The sequence below is a fragment of the Cervus elaphus genome, chromosome 11 (assembly GCF_910594005.1).
Source record: "Cervus elaphus chromosome 11, mCerEla1.1, whole genome shotgun sequence".
NCBI classification, from domain to species: domain Eukaryota; kingdom Metazoa; phylum Chordata; class Mammalia; order Artiodactyla; family Cervidae; genus Cervus; species Cervus elaphus.
This window is the reverse complement of record NC_057825.1, coordinates 55,763,685-55,779,111: the sequence shown is the minus strand read 5'-3', so window position 1 is coordinate 55,779,111 and position 15,427 is coordinate 55,763,685. Positions and strand designations below refer to the sequence as shown.

Genomic DNA, 15,427 nt, shown 5'->3' with positions numbered 1-15,427 from the left:
CCTTTTTATTGCAGAAGAGTTTCCCATTGTATGTATAATCCACAATTTGTTTATCCATTCATATGTTGATGAACCGTTGGGTTTTTCCAGCATATGGCTACCAAGAATAAAGTTGCTATAAACATTTACACAGATTTCTTTGTGTGGGCTGGATAAAAGTTTTCTTTGTCTAAGGTTAAAGTATCTAGGAGTAGGACTACTGGGCCATAAAGCAGGTGGATATTTAACTTTACAGGAAAAGTATGGCTTGTTTTTTAGATAACTTTTGTGAGAGGATGTTTAGAAATCAGCTTGCAAAAACCACATCAAAAAAATCTATACAGGGAGAAGGTGGTAACAGAGAGGTCACAGCTTTTATGGAAAATGGCTGTTTTAACCAACTCCTGAGTATGCGCTGACTTTGGACTGTACTCAAGAAAATGCTGTTCACATTACTAATGGAACTGGACTAAGTAGAGTGGCAATACTGAGATACACAAAAGGTTATTTGTGCCAAAATGTTGACCAAACCTTTCGGAATTTTGCCTTAAGCTCAACCAATTACAATTTAGCATGTTGATTTATTGAGAATGTAAACTCTGGAAAGGTCACACTTTGAAAAGCTCATCTGAGTTCTAAATTTTCACTTCTGTAGACTCTGTCTTACCCCAGGAAAGATAAACAAGCTTTTCTGTGATTTGAGGGTTTGGCTAACTGGGCCTTCACTGTCTGCCAGATGTACTGTCAACCCTTATTCTATGAGACAAGCAGCTCTAGGAAGCTTTTGCATTTGGGGGACTAAACAGGAGAAATGCATCTGACGTTGGCTGGACCCTTGGGAACTGGAGTAAGGGAAAATGATGGCTGGTCCCACATGGGGGAGTCCTGAACCCAATGGAGACCCTGCTTCTCTTGGGAAGACCTCCAAGAAACCAACTACAGGGTAGCTGGTGAGGTGGGGAGCCAGGAATTGTGGCCTAGAAAGCTTATATGAGAGGCTGGACTAGCCTCATTCTCTCACCTGGAAAGTGGGGCCGTCAGAAGTAGGAAAGTAGAGCATGAAACCACAGTTAGAGAAACAGCAGCATCAGTAGGCTCCTGGGAGGTCTCAGGGGACCAAAACCACGGATACTGCCTTTCCTGGCAATGTTAGTTGTTCTCTGCCATGGGATGAATCATTGTTTACTGTTTTTCAGACTGTTCACGTATTAGAGTTTTATACTTGCATCCTAACTTGTGACTCTGCAGTAGTACACATTAGCATGAAGGAAATATACTTCTGCCTTTGATGTTGGCATGGCCACGTGACCAGTTTTAATCAATGAAGTGTGGGCAAGAGGTACTCACGAGGCCTCAGGAGGCATCAAGGGTCTCTGCTCAACTTCCTGGGCTCCTGCCACTTGCCATGAAAGGAACGTGCCCTGGCAGGGCCGGTTCAAAGAAAATAAAGAGGAAGGTGGATGTGAGCCAATTTGAAGGCTTAATCCACGCCCGGGAAGTTTGTGGCTTCAAGCAGAGCTTTCCCAGCCAAACTACAGGTCTGAGAGGGAAAAATCAATGCTTGTTGTTGTATGCCATTGAGTTTTGTGTGATTTGTTATGCAGAATTATTATAGCATTTGCCGACTGATACATAACACTTATATTGTTCTCCTTTTTTTTCACAGTACTGCAAATCCCAGTTTTCACTTGGGCTTCCCTCGTGGCTCAGACTGTAAAGAAAATGCCTGTGATGCAGGAGACCTAGGTTTGATCCCTGAGTTGGGACGATCCCCAGAAGGAAATGGCTATCCACTCCAGTATTCTTGTCTGGAGAATCCCACGGATAGAGGAGCCTGACAGGCTACAATCTGTGGGGTCACAAAGTTTTCACTGGCTCTTTGGAATAAAGCTAAATACCCCAGCTTTCCCTGCAACTAGATATGGTCATGTAATTGAGTTATGGTCAATGAGATGTTAGTAGAAGTGTTGTGTGGTAGCTTCTGAGACTTTTCTTTGAAGGCCAACAACATGCAATGTTCATCCTTTCTGCATCCTGCTATCCAGAACAAGGATATAATGGCTGGTGCTCCAGCTGATATTTTGGATCCTGAGGAAGAAGGCCATATCCTTTCTCCTCTGGCACTCTCTTCCCTCTGGCCACCCTCTCTTCTGTCACCTGCCCTAGTTGTTCAGCATCCCTGCCCACTCTATTTTGCAAGCATTCTTGTCAGAAATATAAGAAGATAATTGACTGATATAAATTAACATATGACATAATTGCAAGTAGTTTTCCCCACATTGCCAGGTACCCAACTCCCAAGTGTGCCTCCCCCACCACTAAGGGTGATGAGAGGTGGAAAGCCCCTCCATCATCTGCGGGGCTCTCAGTTGACAGCAACACACATTTATGGGCATTTTCCTACAAACTGGTAACCTTGATGAATTCTGAGATGCATCTAACAAATTTCCCCACAATCCATAGAATACGTGCACTGATGAGCCCGTTTTATAGATAAGGAAACCGAAGCTCAGTGAGGTTAGGGAACCTACCCAATTACAGAGTGTGAGTGACCTAGCCAGGGTCCCAGCCCAGGTCTCCCAATTCAAAGTCCCACATCCTTTTCCTTATTTTGCACACCCATTTGTTTCTCAGTATCCCCATGGGGTCTACCGCAGACCTGGAGCAGTGGAGATGTTCAGAAAGGGGGTAAAAAGGAACTGAATGAAAGCTTATCTTTGCCAGGTTGCTTAAAGGTCTTGTTTTCTTTAAAAGTTTTTTCCACTTTATCATTTATTAATTTAATTTATTTTTGGTTGTACTGGGTCTTTGTTGCGGCACACAGGGCTCTTCATAGCTGCATCAGGGTTTTCTCTAGTTGTGGAGAACGGGGGCTACTCTCCAGTTGTAGAACCAGGGCTTCTCATTGCAGTGGCTTCTCTTGTTGTGGAGCATGGGCTCAAAAGCGTGCGAGCTTCAGTGGTTGTGGCTCCTGGGCTCTAGAGCACAGGCTCAGTAGTTGTGGTACAAGAGCTTTGTTGTCCTGCGGCCTGTGGAATCTTCCCGGACCAGGGATCAAACCCATGTCCCCTACATTGCCAGGCAGCTTTTAACCTCTGGACCACCAGGGACGTCCCAGGCTTTTTTCCTTCATGTAAGATGAATCCGTCTTCATCACCAGCATACACATGTGTGACAAGAAGACTCACTGTGGGAGATTCATTTGCAAGAGAAGAGTACCCACTGCCCTGCATGGCACAGCTGGGGACATAAAATGGGCAGTAGAAAGATGCAGGTGGGGAGAAAGGCACAAAAGGTGTTGCTTGCTCTTCTGAGAGGCAACAAGAGTTGCTTAAACATCTGCTGAGAAGATGGAGATAGGAGCCTGAGAGAGGAATCCCTTGGGAGAGTTTGAAGGAGATTGAATGTCAAGGAAACTCAGAAACCACAGAAAGAAAGAGAATGTTGGAAAAGGCACAGGCTGGCAAAATGCAGAAACTCTGGTAAAACTAACATCCTATCACATCATCTGTAACATCTGGCCTCTTTCAAACCGGATTGTAAGTAACTGGATGCTAGACCCTCTGCTTGCGCTGTGGTCGCTGCTAGCCTGGGTACTACGGATGCCACCAGACACTGAATGCCTCAGCCATCAGTCCCATCAGAAGGAATTTCCATTACATTGTTCAGCCTGGATTGAAAATATCAAGTGAGGTTCTGATGGGTTATACTTAGTTCATGTGTCTTTGCTCCTCCTATCAGAGTTCAAGGGGAGATTTTTCACCCCTTCGGGCTCCAGAGGCAGACCCTCACACAAGGGCAGATTCCCCACAATCAGGAAGCAGGCTCAGATGCTACACAAACTATTAATCACCACTCTATAATCCTCTCCAGCACCACACGTCTGGGACAAACCACTGAGGGACTGCCAGCTTCCACTGCTGTGGACCATGCCTTTGCAAACCTCAGCAGCCAGTTCATTTAAAGCTGCCATCTTTTCCACATTTGTGTTTGCTAGGCTCGCTTGCATTTTATGCAATTGGTTTTAAATCAGTTTTATCCCCCTTTGCCTAGGAATATTGGCAGAAGTAAACAAGAAGTAAGTGAGAAGATGCCAAAGATGGATGGGATGAGAGCAAAACCATTTACAGGGTCATGGTCGATTTGCCATGACACAGCCTGGCAGGAGATGAGCCTTTAACCATCAGTTTTCCATTAATTCTTGGAACCAGACCCTCTGTGGCACAGTGGTGAGGAAGGCAAGGTTGATTTTTATGCTCAAAAATGTTGGGACTGGAAATTCCCTGGCAGTCAAGTGGTTAGAACTCTGTGCTTTCACTACTGAGGGAAGCGTTCAATCCCTGGTTGGAAAACTAAGATCCCACTAGCTGCATGACAGACTGAAAAAAAAAATGTCAGGACTGGAAGGGACCTTAGAATTATCCAGCCCACCTTTTTTTTTGTCAAGCATTTTTAAAGCCTTGGAATTCATGCTTTAAAGCAGTGGTCCCCAGCCTTTTTGGCTCCAGGGACAGATTTCATGAAAGACAGTTTTTCCATGGACCAGGGTTGGGGGGGGGCGGGATGGTTTGGGGATGATTCAACCATTTATTGTGTACTTTATTTCTAATCTAAAGCTGCTGCTGATCTGATTGGAGGTAGCGGTCTGAAGCCTGGAGGTTGGGGACACCCGCTTTAAAGGAAATCTTCATGAAAGCCCAAATTCTAAAAATGGATCAAACAGGAAGCACTCTGGCTAAAGTGATATTGAAGGCCCAGGGCAGCTAAAGAATCACTGAGTCCACACAGACACAGAAAACAAATATGTGATTACCAGAGAGGAAAACAGTTACAGTAGGGAATAAATCAACAGTTTGGGATCATCAGATATCAGTCAATTCAGTTGCTCAGTCATGTCCAACTCTTTGCGACCCCATGGACTGCAGCACGCCAGGCTTCCCTGCCCATCACCAACTCCCGGAACCTGCTCAAACTCATGTCTGTTGAGTCGGTGATGCCATCCAACTGTCTCATCCTCTGTCATCCCCTTTCCTCCTGGCTTCAATCTTTCCCAGCGTCAGGGTCTTTTCCAGTGAGTCAGTTCTTCCCATCAGGTGGCCAAAGTATTGGAGCTTCAGCTTCAGCATCAGTCTTTCCAATGAACATTCAGGATTGATTTCCGTTAGGATTGACTGCTTTGATCTCCTTGGAGTCCAAGGGACTCTCAAGAGTCTTCTTCAACACCACAGTTCAAAAGCATCAATTCTTCAGAGCTCAGCTTTCTTCATGGTCCAACTCTCACATCCATACATGGCTACTGGAAAAACCATAGCTTTGACTAGACAGACCTTTGTTGGCAAAGTGATGTTTCTGCTTTTTAATATGCTGTCTAGGTTGGTCATAGCTTTTCTTCCAAGGAGCAAGCATGTTTTAATCTCATTAGATATAAACTATTATATATAAAATAGATAAGCAACAAGTTCCTACTGTATAGCACAGGGAACTATATTCAATATCTTATAATAAACTATAATGAAAAAAATATATATGTTCATATTCATATATGAATTCTTTGCTATACATCAGAAATGAACACAACTTCATTTCACTTAAAAACCAAAAACACAATAAATGCAAATGACCATGACCAGGGGCTTCCCTGGTGGTCCCATAGTTAAGAATCTGCCTACCAACGCAAGGGGCACAGATTTGATCCCTGCTCAAGATCAGTTCAGTTCAGTTCAGTCGCTCAGTCGTGTCTGACTCTTTGCGACTCCATGAATCGCAGCATGCCAGGCCTCCCTGTCCATCACCAACTCCCGGAGTTTACTCAAACTCATGCCCATCAAATCGGTGATGCCATCCAGCCATCTCATCCTCTGTCGCCCCTTCTCTTCCTGGCCCCAGTCCCTCACACCATCATGTGGGATCAAATTAAGATCCCACATGCCTCAGAGCAACTGAAATCATGTGCCACAACTGCAGAGCCTGCGTCCTGCAACTACTGAAGCCCTTGTGCTCTACAGCCCATCCTCTGCAACTAGAGAAAGCAACAAAGCAACACAGCAACAAAGACCCAACACAGCCAAAAATAAATTTTAAAATTAATAAATAAAATTTTTTAAAAAGAGAGAAGATGAACAATGCAAAAAAAAAAGCACTAAGTCCAACTCTTGTATTACAGATGAGGAAACTGATACCTAAATATGAGAGTGACTTACATAAGGACACAGAGCCATTTAGTAGCAGAGACAGCTCTCAGACCTAGGCTGCTCAGGATTCCTCCTCCAGCCTCATGCAGGTCAAAAAAAAGCTATTTCAACTTATAAATTCTAGAAGACAGTGGAGCACAAGCAGTACACTGCTGAGAGCCCCTCTAACAGAGGGACACAGAGTGGGACACAGCCTCTCTCCCACGCTGAGGTAGGCACTAGACTGGGCAGGACTGGGTAGAATTAGTGGTGATGCCCAAAGGGAGGTGGGGTGGTCCTGAGGATGTATATCCAGTGGAAACAGCAGTGGTCACGGTTCTAACAGGAAGCAAATGGCATCTCAAACTGAGGAGAATTTGAAGAAGGACCATGTACAAAGATGTGGGCAGTGTGAGGGGCTTCCCAAGTGGCCCAGTGGTAAAGAATCTGTCTGCCAATGCAGGAGATGTGGGTTTGACCCCTGGGTCGGAAAGATCCCCTGGAGGAGGAAATGGCAATCCACTTCAGTATTCTTGCCTGGGAAATCCCCTGGATGGAGGAGTCTGGCCGGCCACAGTCCATGGGGTCGCAAAAAGTCAGACCCGACTGAGTGACTAAGCACACACGGGCAGTATGAAGGGAAACTTCCAAGGGGTGAGGAATCCCAGGGTGAGCAGGCTTCATCTCTCCTAGACCTGAAGGCACAAGCGCTGAAGTGGTTAGAATATGGCTACCTGGTCAGAGCTGCAGCCTTTGTTAGGAGAATTAGACAACTCACTGCAAGTTTGAGTAAGCAATAACTTCCTGCCCCCAGTGCCTTCCATTGGCTGAACTTGACCAGATGCCAGGGCAAAGTAGCCTTGGATGAGACCATTCACAAAGGTCAGCATTGCAGGACCCCGAGCATGGCTGGAGAGTGGGGAGGTGGTCTGGAGGGGCAAGGGGAATACACCTACCACAGTGTGGTCTGGTGGAAGCACCGGGTCCAGTAGACCTTTGCGTGTTCATGAGCACACCCCCCCAGGGGCTCCCAGAAATTCTCATGGGGCACAGGCACTTTGCAGGGGAGGATGCTGGCAAGAACTTGGGAAACAAGGTCATGAATGTGACCTCATTTGTACCTACAAGGCCTGGGGAAGTTCGCATACTTCATTGCTGAAGCCCAGCTCCTCTCATGTTGGCAGTGGAGGAACAGGCCCTGCTTGCAAGTTCAGGTGAGGTCTGTAAAGGTGCATTTTGCCCTTGGAGATTTCCTCATTTCCAGCACTTGCTACCATGGCAGCCTCAGGGGACTGTGTCTTCCTCTTTGCTTTTCACATCTGCATTCCTGCAATGTAACTCCCATCCCACAATATGGGATCTAGGGTAGCTCAGACTCCACAGGCTAAGGGCACAGTCTCCGATGAGACTGCCTTTGTACCACAAGCAAGCCACAGATTTGGGTTGGGGGGGGGATGGTCCTCAAGCCACCCAGATTTCTGAATAACCAGCTAGATATTTGGGGGATCCCACTACCCCCTCAGGTTGATAATTCACTAGAGTGACTCAGAACTCAGGCAAGTACTAGACTTAAAATTTCAATTTTATTATAAAGGATATAAATCAGGTGGCATTAGTGGTAAAGAACCCACCTGCCAATGTAGGAGACATAAGAGATGCAGGTTCAATTCTTGGGTTTGGAAGATTCCCTGGAGGAGGGCATGGCAACCCACTCTAGTATTCTTGCCTGGAGAATCCCATGGACAGAGGAGCCTGGCTGGCTACAGTCCATGGGGTTGCAAAGAGTCAGACAGGACTGAAGTGACTTAGCACGCACGCACACAAAAATCAGGACCAGCCAACTGAAGAGGCACATAGGGAAATGTCTGGGAGGGTCCCAAACTCAGAGCTCCTGTTTCCTTTCCAGGTGGAATCCAGAGCACATAGCCCACCCAGCACGTGTACATGTTCACTAGCCAGAACTTCAGCTGAGCCTCAGGGTCCTGAGTTTTTCTTGAGGTTTCATTACACAGGCTTGATTAATGGAATCACGAGCCACATAACTGAACTCAATCTTCAGCCCCCCAATCCCTCTGGACCAATATCACCTGACTCAAGCCCCAACTCTGTAATCACACAGTTGGTCTTTCTGGCTTGGCCAGAAGCTGAAGCTCTGGGCCAGCCTGAAGCTCTCTAGGGCCAATCAGAAGTCACCTCATCAGCATGAACTCAGGTGTGGCCCCTGTGCCCCCTGCAAATAACAAAGATACTCCTAACAGTCAGGAAATGCCAGGAGTTTAGAAACAGCATCCCAGGAGTCCAGGACAAAGACCAGATAAATTATTATACAACGATATCCCATAACATGGTTGTCACAGGCTGAAATATTTACTTTGGGCCTGACTAAAGGTGAGCAGCGGGATGGTTAGGATTTTCCTTGGGTCCCTACCTACCATGAGTTCAGTGATGACAGAGTGCTATGCAGGGTTTGGGGAGGATATTCTGAGGCCACATCCAGGATCAACTGGAAGGAGTGATATGATTAACCAGCCATACCAGTCTTGAGGAATTCCCAGGTGGCTCAGTGGTAAAGAATCCTCCTGCCAGTGCAGGAGATGCAGGAGACCTGGGTTTGATCCCTGCATCATGGAAGATCCTCTGGAGGAGGAAATGGCAACCCACTCCAGTATTCTTGCCTGGGAAATACCATGGGAAGAGGAGCCTGGCAGGCTATGGTCCATGGGGTCACAGAGAGTCAACTTAGCGACTGAGCACGCATGCATGCATGCCAACTTTGGCATAGAAGAGGATTGAAAGGGGAAGGCAAGATCATACAGGTACTTACTAGGGATAAAGGGATAAAATTTTTAAAAGGGAATAACCTTAGAGTAATCAAAATGATAATACTGTTTGCAAAGACTGCTTATTAGAACACACAAATCCAATCCCACTTTGGCTCCCATCCTACAAGCAGTGGGAACCATGTTTAACTTGTACCACCCAGGAGGTCATATCTTTTAATTTCTCCTCCTTAAAATCTGTCCTTATGAGAGAGAGACTCAGAGAGAGATGGGAGTGCCTCTCCTGCCCACCACATTCTGGTTTCCAAGCTAAGGAATCACGTCTACAACCAAACAGCTGTCCTAGTGGATGTGGGTCCTCTTAAGGAATATCATGTCAACCTACTCTGGGCTGATATGCACTAGTTGACATACAAATTGTTAAAGAATCAAACACTTCATAGTACTAGGACTAAATCACTTCAGTCATGTCTGACTCTTTGTGACTCTATGGCCCATAGCCCTCTAGGCTCCTAGATCCATGGGACTCTCCAGTCAAGAATACTGGAGTGGGTTGCCATTTCCTCCTCCAGGGGATCTTCCCGACCCTGGGATCAAACCTGTGTCTCTTACATCCATCTGCTGCACTGGCAAGTGGGTTCTTTACCATTAGCACCACCTGGGAAAAGCCCCAAACATTTCATACAGGTTGGTTAAAAAATTGCTGCTTCCTATTTCTAGAATGCACTTCTACTATTCTTTCATAGCCCCTCCACTGGACCAGGAAGGCTACCTACAATAATTTCCAGATCTCTGTGCAAAATAAAAATGCAAGGCTCCTTGTTTAAAAATTATTGAGGGTTTCAAGACAGAGTCAGCTGAGCATTAAAGCAAGCGCAGGACTCTTCTGAGCACATGTGGGTCTATGCGGCTGCACAAGTCACATGACCACGAAACCAGCCCTGTCTGGGACCCCTCCACACCGCCTCACAATCTCAGGAAAGAATTGATCCTGGCACACCTGGCACTTCCAGGATCTTGTCCAGCTCCACAGCCAGCATCCTTCTGCTGAACTGTAGTTGGCAGAATACATCTGCTACCTCCCATCTTGCCACCAATGCAGGAGGAGCAGGGAGTGTGAGCAAGAAATAAATCTGTTTTAAGATGCTGGTGGAAGGTTGATTGTTACTATAGCATAAAATGGTGCATCTTTTTCTTTCTTTCTTTTTTTAAAAATTCTGGCTGTGCTGGGTCTTCATTGCTGCATAGGCTTTTCCCAGTTGCGAAGAGGGGCGCTACTCTCTAGTTGCAGTGCATGGGCTTCTCATTATGGTGTCTTCTCTTGTGGAGCATGGGCCCCAGGGTGTGTGGGCTTCAGTAGTTGCCGACATGGGCTCAATAGTTACTGATCTCTAGAGCAAGGGCTCAGTAGTTGTGGAGCAGGGGATCAGTTGCCCCGAGGCATGTGGAATCTTCCTGGACCAGAGTTCGAATCGGTGTTCCACATATTGCAAGATGAATTCTTAACCACTGGACCACCAGGGAAGCCCGCAACCTGGTGCATCCTGACAATACATACCAATCCTGGGTGTTCAGTCTAATCATGTCCAACTCTTTGCAACTGTATGGACTGTGGCTCACCAGGCTCCTCTGTGAAATTCCCAACTCAGGGATCAAACCTGAGTCTCATGTGTTTCCTGCATTGGTAGGCAGATTCTGTACCACTGAACTACCTGGGAAGACCAATATGTATCGATATTCTATAAATTCTTACATATTTTGACAGTCATCCGGCCCATGTGGTGTCTCCTTGATGCCCAGACAGGACAAGCCGGGTTGTTTTCCTTGAAGGAACATGACTTGACTCTATTATCAGAAACTCCAAATTACACAAGGCACAACTATATCACCCAATGCCATTTTTAACATGTGAACTTTTCCAGAAAACCAAGGCAGGTACTTTCTACCAACGTTCTGACAAAAGAGTAAAATGTACATTTATAAACTCATCATATAGATTACCACAAAATAAAAGGACTTATGTTTTCATTGGATGGCTTTCTTAAGTGAGTGTTAACTGCCTCTCACTGCTGGATCTGGGGTGATGCAGCTGAAGAAAGAGGGAGGGAAGGAAAATACAAAGGTTCAACTTTTACTGATTTGTGGCAATTACCTCTTTCCGGAGAGGTATTGTGTGAGCAGAAGAAAAGAACAAAGCACTGAGAAATGCAGCCTCCTCTGGAAGCTCCCAGCCCCTTCACCCCCTCCCCACTCCATCCCAGTGAAGAAGAGCACAGAGGCAGATATGATGGGTACATCAACTTTCTTTTTTCTTTTTTTTTTCATTTATTTTTATTAGTTGGAGGCTAATTACTTTACAGTATTGTAGTGGTTTTTGCCATACATTGACATGAATCAGCCATGGATTTACATGTATTCCCCATCCCGATCCCCCCTCCCACCTCCCTCTCTACCCAATCCCTCTGGGTCTTCCCAGTGCACCAGCCCTGAGCACTTGTCTCATGCATCCAACCTGGGCTGGTGACCTGTTTCACCCTTGATAGTATACTTGTTTCAATTCTGTTCTCTCTGAACATCCCACCCTCGCCTTCTCCCACAGAGTCCCAAAGTTTGTTCTGTACATCTGTGTCTCTTTTTCTGTTTTGCATATTGGGTTATTGTTACCATCTTTTTAAATTCCATATATATGCGTTAGTATACTGTATTGGTCTTTATCTTTCTGGCTTACTTCACTCTGTATAATGGGCTCCAGTTTCATCCATCTCATTAGAACTGATTCAAATGAATTCTTTTTAATGGCTGAGTAATATTCCATTGTGTATATGTACCATAGCTTCCTTATCCATTCGTCTGCTGATGAGCATCTAGGTTGCTTCCATGTCCTGGCAATTATAAACAGTGCTGCGATGAACATTGGGGTGCACGTGTCTCTTTCAGATCTAGTTTCCTTGGTGTGTATGCCCAGGAGTGGTAATGCTGGGTCAAATGGCAGTTCTATTCCCAGTTTTTTTAAGGAATCTCCACACTGTTCTCCATAGTGGCTGTACTAGTTTGCATTCCCACCAACAGTATAAGAGGGTTCCCTTTTCTCCACACCCTCTCCAGCATTTATTGCTTGTAGACTTTTGGATAGCAGCTATCCTGACTGGCGTGTAATGGTACCTCATTGTGGTTTTGATTTGCATTTCTCTGATAATGAGTGATGTTGAGCATCTTTTCATGTGTTTGTTAGCCATCTGTATGTCTTCTTTGGAGAAATGTCTGTTTAGTTCTTTGGCCCATTTTTTGATTGGGTCATTTATTTTTCTGGAATTGAGCTTCAGGAGTTGCTTGTATATTTTTGAGATTAATCCTTTGTCTGTTACTTCATTTGCTATTGTTTTCTCCCATTCTGAGGGCTGTCTTTTCACCTTGCTTATAGTTTCCTTTGTTGTGCAAAAGCTTTTAAGATTAATTAGGTCCCATTTGTGTATTTTTGCTTTTATTTCCAATATTCTGGGAGGTGGGTCATAGAGGATCTTGCTGTGATTTATGTCGGAGAGTGTTTTGCCTATGTTCTCCTCTAGCAGTTTTATAGTTTCTGGCCTTACATTTAGATCTTTAATCCATTTTGAGTTTATTTTTGTGTATGGTGTTAGAAGGTGTTCTAGTTTCATTCTTTTACAAGTGGTTGACCAGTTTTCCCAGCACCACTTGTTAAAGAGGTTGTCTTTTTTCCATTGTATATCCTTGCCTCCTTTATCGAAGATAAGGTGTCCATAGGTATGTGGATTTGTCTCTGGGCTTTCAATTCTGTTCCATTGATCTATATTTCTGTCTTTGTGCCAGTACCATACTGTCTTGATGACTGTGGCTTTGTAGTAGAGCCTGAAGTCAGGCAGGTTGATTCCTCCAGTTCCATTCTTCTTTCTCAAGATTGCTTTGGCTATTCGAGGTTTTTTGTATTTCCATACAAATTGTGAAATTATTTGTTCTAGGTCTGTGAAGAATACCGTTGGTAGCTTGATAGGGATTGCATTGAATCTATAGATTGCTTTGGGTAGTATAGCCATTTTCACAATATTGAGTCTTCCAATCCATGAACACGGTATATTTCTCCATCTATTTGTGCCCTCTTTGATTTCTTTCATCAGTGTTTTATAGTTTTCTACATATAGGTCTTTCGTTTCTTTAGGTAGATATACTCCTAAGTATTTTATTCTTTTTGTTGCAATGGTGAATGGTATTATTTCCTTAATTTCTCTTTCTGTTTTCTCATTGTTAGCGTATAGGAATGCAAGGGATTTCTGCATGTTAATTTTATATCCTGCAACATTACTGTATTCATTGATTAGCTGTAGTAATTTTCCGGTAGAGTCTTTAGGGTTTTCTATGTAGAGGATCATGTCATCTGCAAACAGTGAGAGTTTTACTTCTTCTTTTCCTATCTGGATTCCTTTTATTTCTTTTTCTGCTCTGATTGCTATGGCCAAAACTTCCAAAACTATGTTGAGTAATAGTGGTGAGAGTGGACTCCCTTGTCTTGTTCCTGACTTTAAGGGAAATGCTTTCAATTTTTCACCATTGAGGATAATGTTTGCTGTGGGTTTGTCATATATAGCTTTTATTATGTTGAGGTATGTTCCTTCTATGCCTGCTTTCTGGAGAGTTTTTATCATAAATGGATGTTGAATTTTGTCAAAGGCTTTCTCTGCATCTACTGAGATAATCATATGGTTTTTATCTTTCAATTTGTTAATGTGGTGTATTACATTGATTGATTTGCGGATATTAAAGAATCCTTGCATTCCTGGGATAAAGCCCACTTGGTCATGATGTATGATCTTTTTAATATGTTGTTGGATTCTATTTGCTAGAATTTTGTTAAGGATTTTTGCATCTATGTTCATCAGTGATATTGGCCTGTAGTTTTCTTTTTTTGTGGAATCCTTGTCTGGTTTTGGTATTAGGGTGATGGTGGCCTCATAGGATGAGTTTGGAAGTTTGCCTTCTTCTGCAATTTTCTGGAAGAGTTTGAATAATATAGGTGTTAGCTCTTCTCTAAATTTTTGGTAGAATTCAGCTGTGAAGCCATCTGGTCCTGGGCTGTTGTTTGGTGGAAGATTTCTGATTACAGTTTCAATTTCCGTGCTTGTGATGGGTCTGTTAAGATCTTCTATTTCTTCCTTGTTCAGTTTTGGAAAGTTATACTTTTCTAAGAATTTGTCCATTTCTTCCAAGTTGTCCATTTTATTGGCATAGAGCTGCTGGTATTAGTCTCTTATGATCCTTTGTATTTCAGAGCTGTCTGTTGTGATCTCTCCATTTTCATTTCTAATTTTGTTGATTTGGTTCTTCTCACTTTGTTTCTTGATGAGTCTGGCTAACGGCTTGTCAATTTTATTTACCTTTTCAAAAAACCAACTTTTAGCTTTTTTGATTTTTGCTATGGTCTCTGTTGTTTCTTTTGCATTTATTTCTGCCCTAATTTTTAAGATTTCTTTCCTTCTACTAACCCTGGAGTTCTTCATTTCTTCCTTCTCTAGTTGCTTTAGGTGTAGAGTTAGGTTATTTATTTGACTTTTTTCTTGTTTCTTGAGGTAAGCCTGTATTGCTATGAACCTTCCCCTTAGCACTGCTTTTACAGTGTCCCATAGGTTTTGGGTTGTTGTGTTTTCATTTTCATTCGTTTCTATGCATATTTTGATTTCTTTTTTGATTTCTTCTATGATTTGTTGGTTATTCAGAAGCGTGTTATTTAGCCTCCATATGTTGGAATTTTTAAAAAATTTTTTCCCTGTAATTGAGATCTAACCTTACTGTATTGTGGTCAGAAAAGATGACTAAAATGATTTCAATTTTTTTGAATTTACCAAGGCTAGATTTATGGCCCAGGATGTGATCTATTCTGGAGAAGGTTCCGTGTGCACTTGAGAAAAAGGTGAAATTGATTGTTTTGGGGTGAAATGTCCTATAGATATCAATTAGGTCTAGCTGGACCATTGTGTCATTTAAAGTTTGTGTTTCTTTGTTAATTTTCTGTTTAGTTGATCTGTCCATATGTGTGAGTGGGGTATTAAAGTCTCCCACTATTATTGTGTTATTGTTAATTTCCCCTTTCATTCTTGTTAGCATTTGCCTTACATATTGTGGTGCTCCTATGTTGGGTGCATATATATTTATAATTGTTATATCTTCTTCTTGGATTGATCCTTTGATCATTATGTAGTGTCCTTCTTTGTCTCTTTTCACAGCCTTTATTTTGAAGTCTATTTTATCTGATATAAGTATTGCGACTCCTGCTTTGTTTTGGTCTCCGTTTGTGTGGAATATTTTTTTCCAGCCCTTCACTTTCAGTCTGTATGTGTCCCTTGCTTTGAGGTGGGTCTCTTGTAGACAGCATATATAGGAGTCTTGCTTTTGTATCCATTCAGCCAGTCTTTGTCTTTTGGTTGGAGCATTCAACCCATTTACATTTAAGGTAATTATTGATAAGAATGGTCCCGTTGCCATTTGCTT

General features: G+C 43.5%; 1 long non-coding RNA gene across 1 annotated transcript in view; it reads left to right on the top strand.

Annotated features, from left to right (window-relative positions):
- LOC122703643 overlaps positions 1-1,873 on the top strand; it is a 47,627-nt gene extending 45,754 nt beyond the window's left edge. Inside the window, exon 3 of the long non-coding RNA XR_006343548.1 lies at positions 1,646-1,873. This is a non-coding gene — a long non-coding RNA (uncharacterized LOC122703643). The remainder of the gene's footprint in view (positions 1-1,645) is intronic.
- The last annotated feature ends 13,554 nt before the right edge of the window (positions 1,874-15,427 follow it).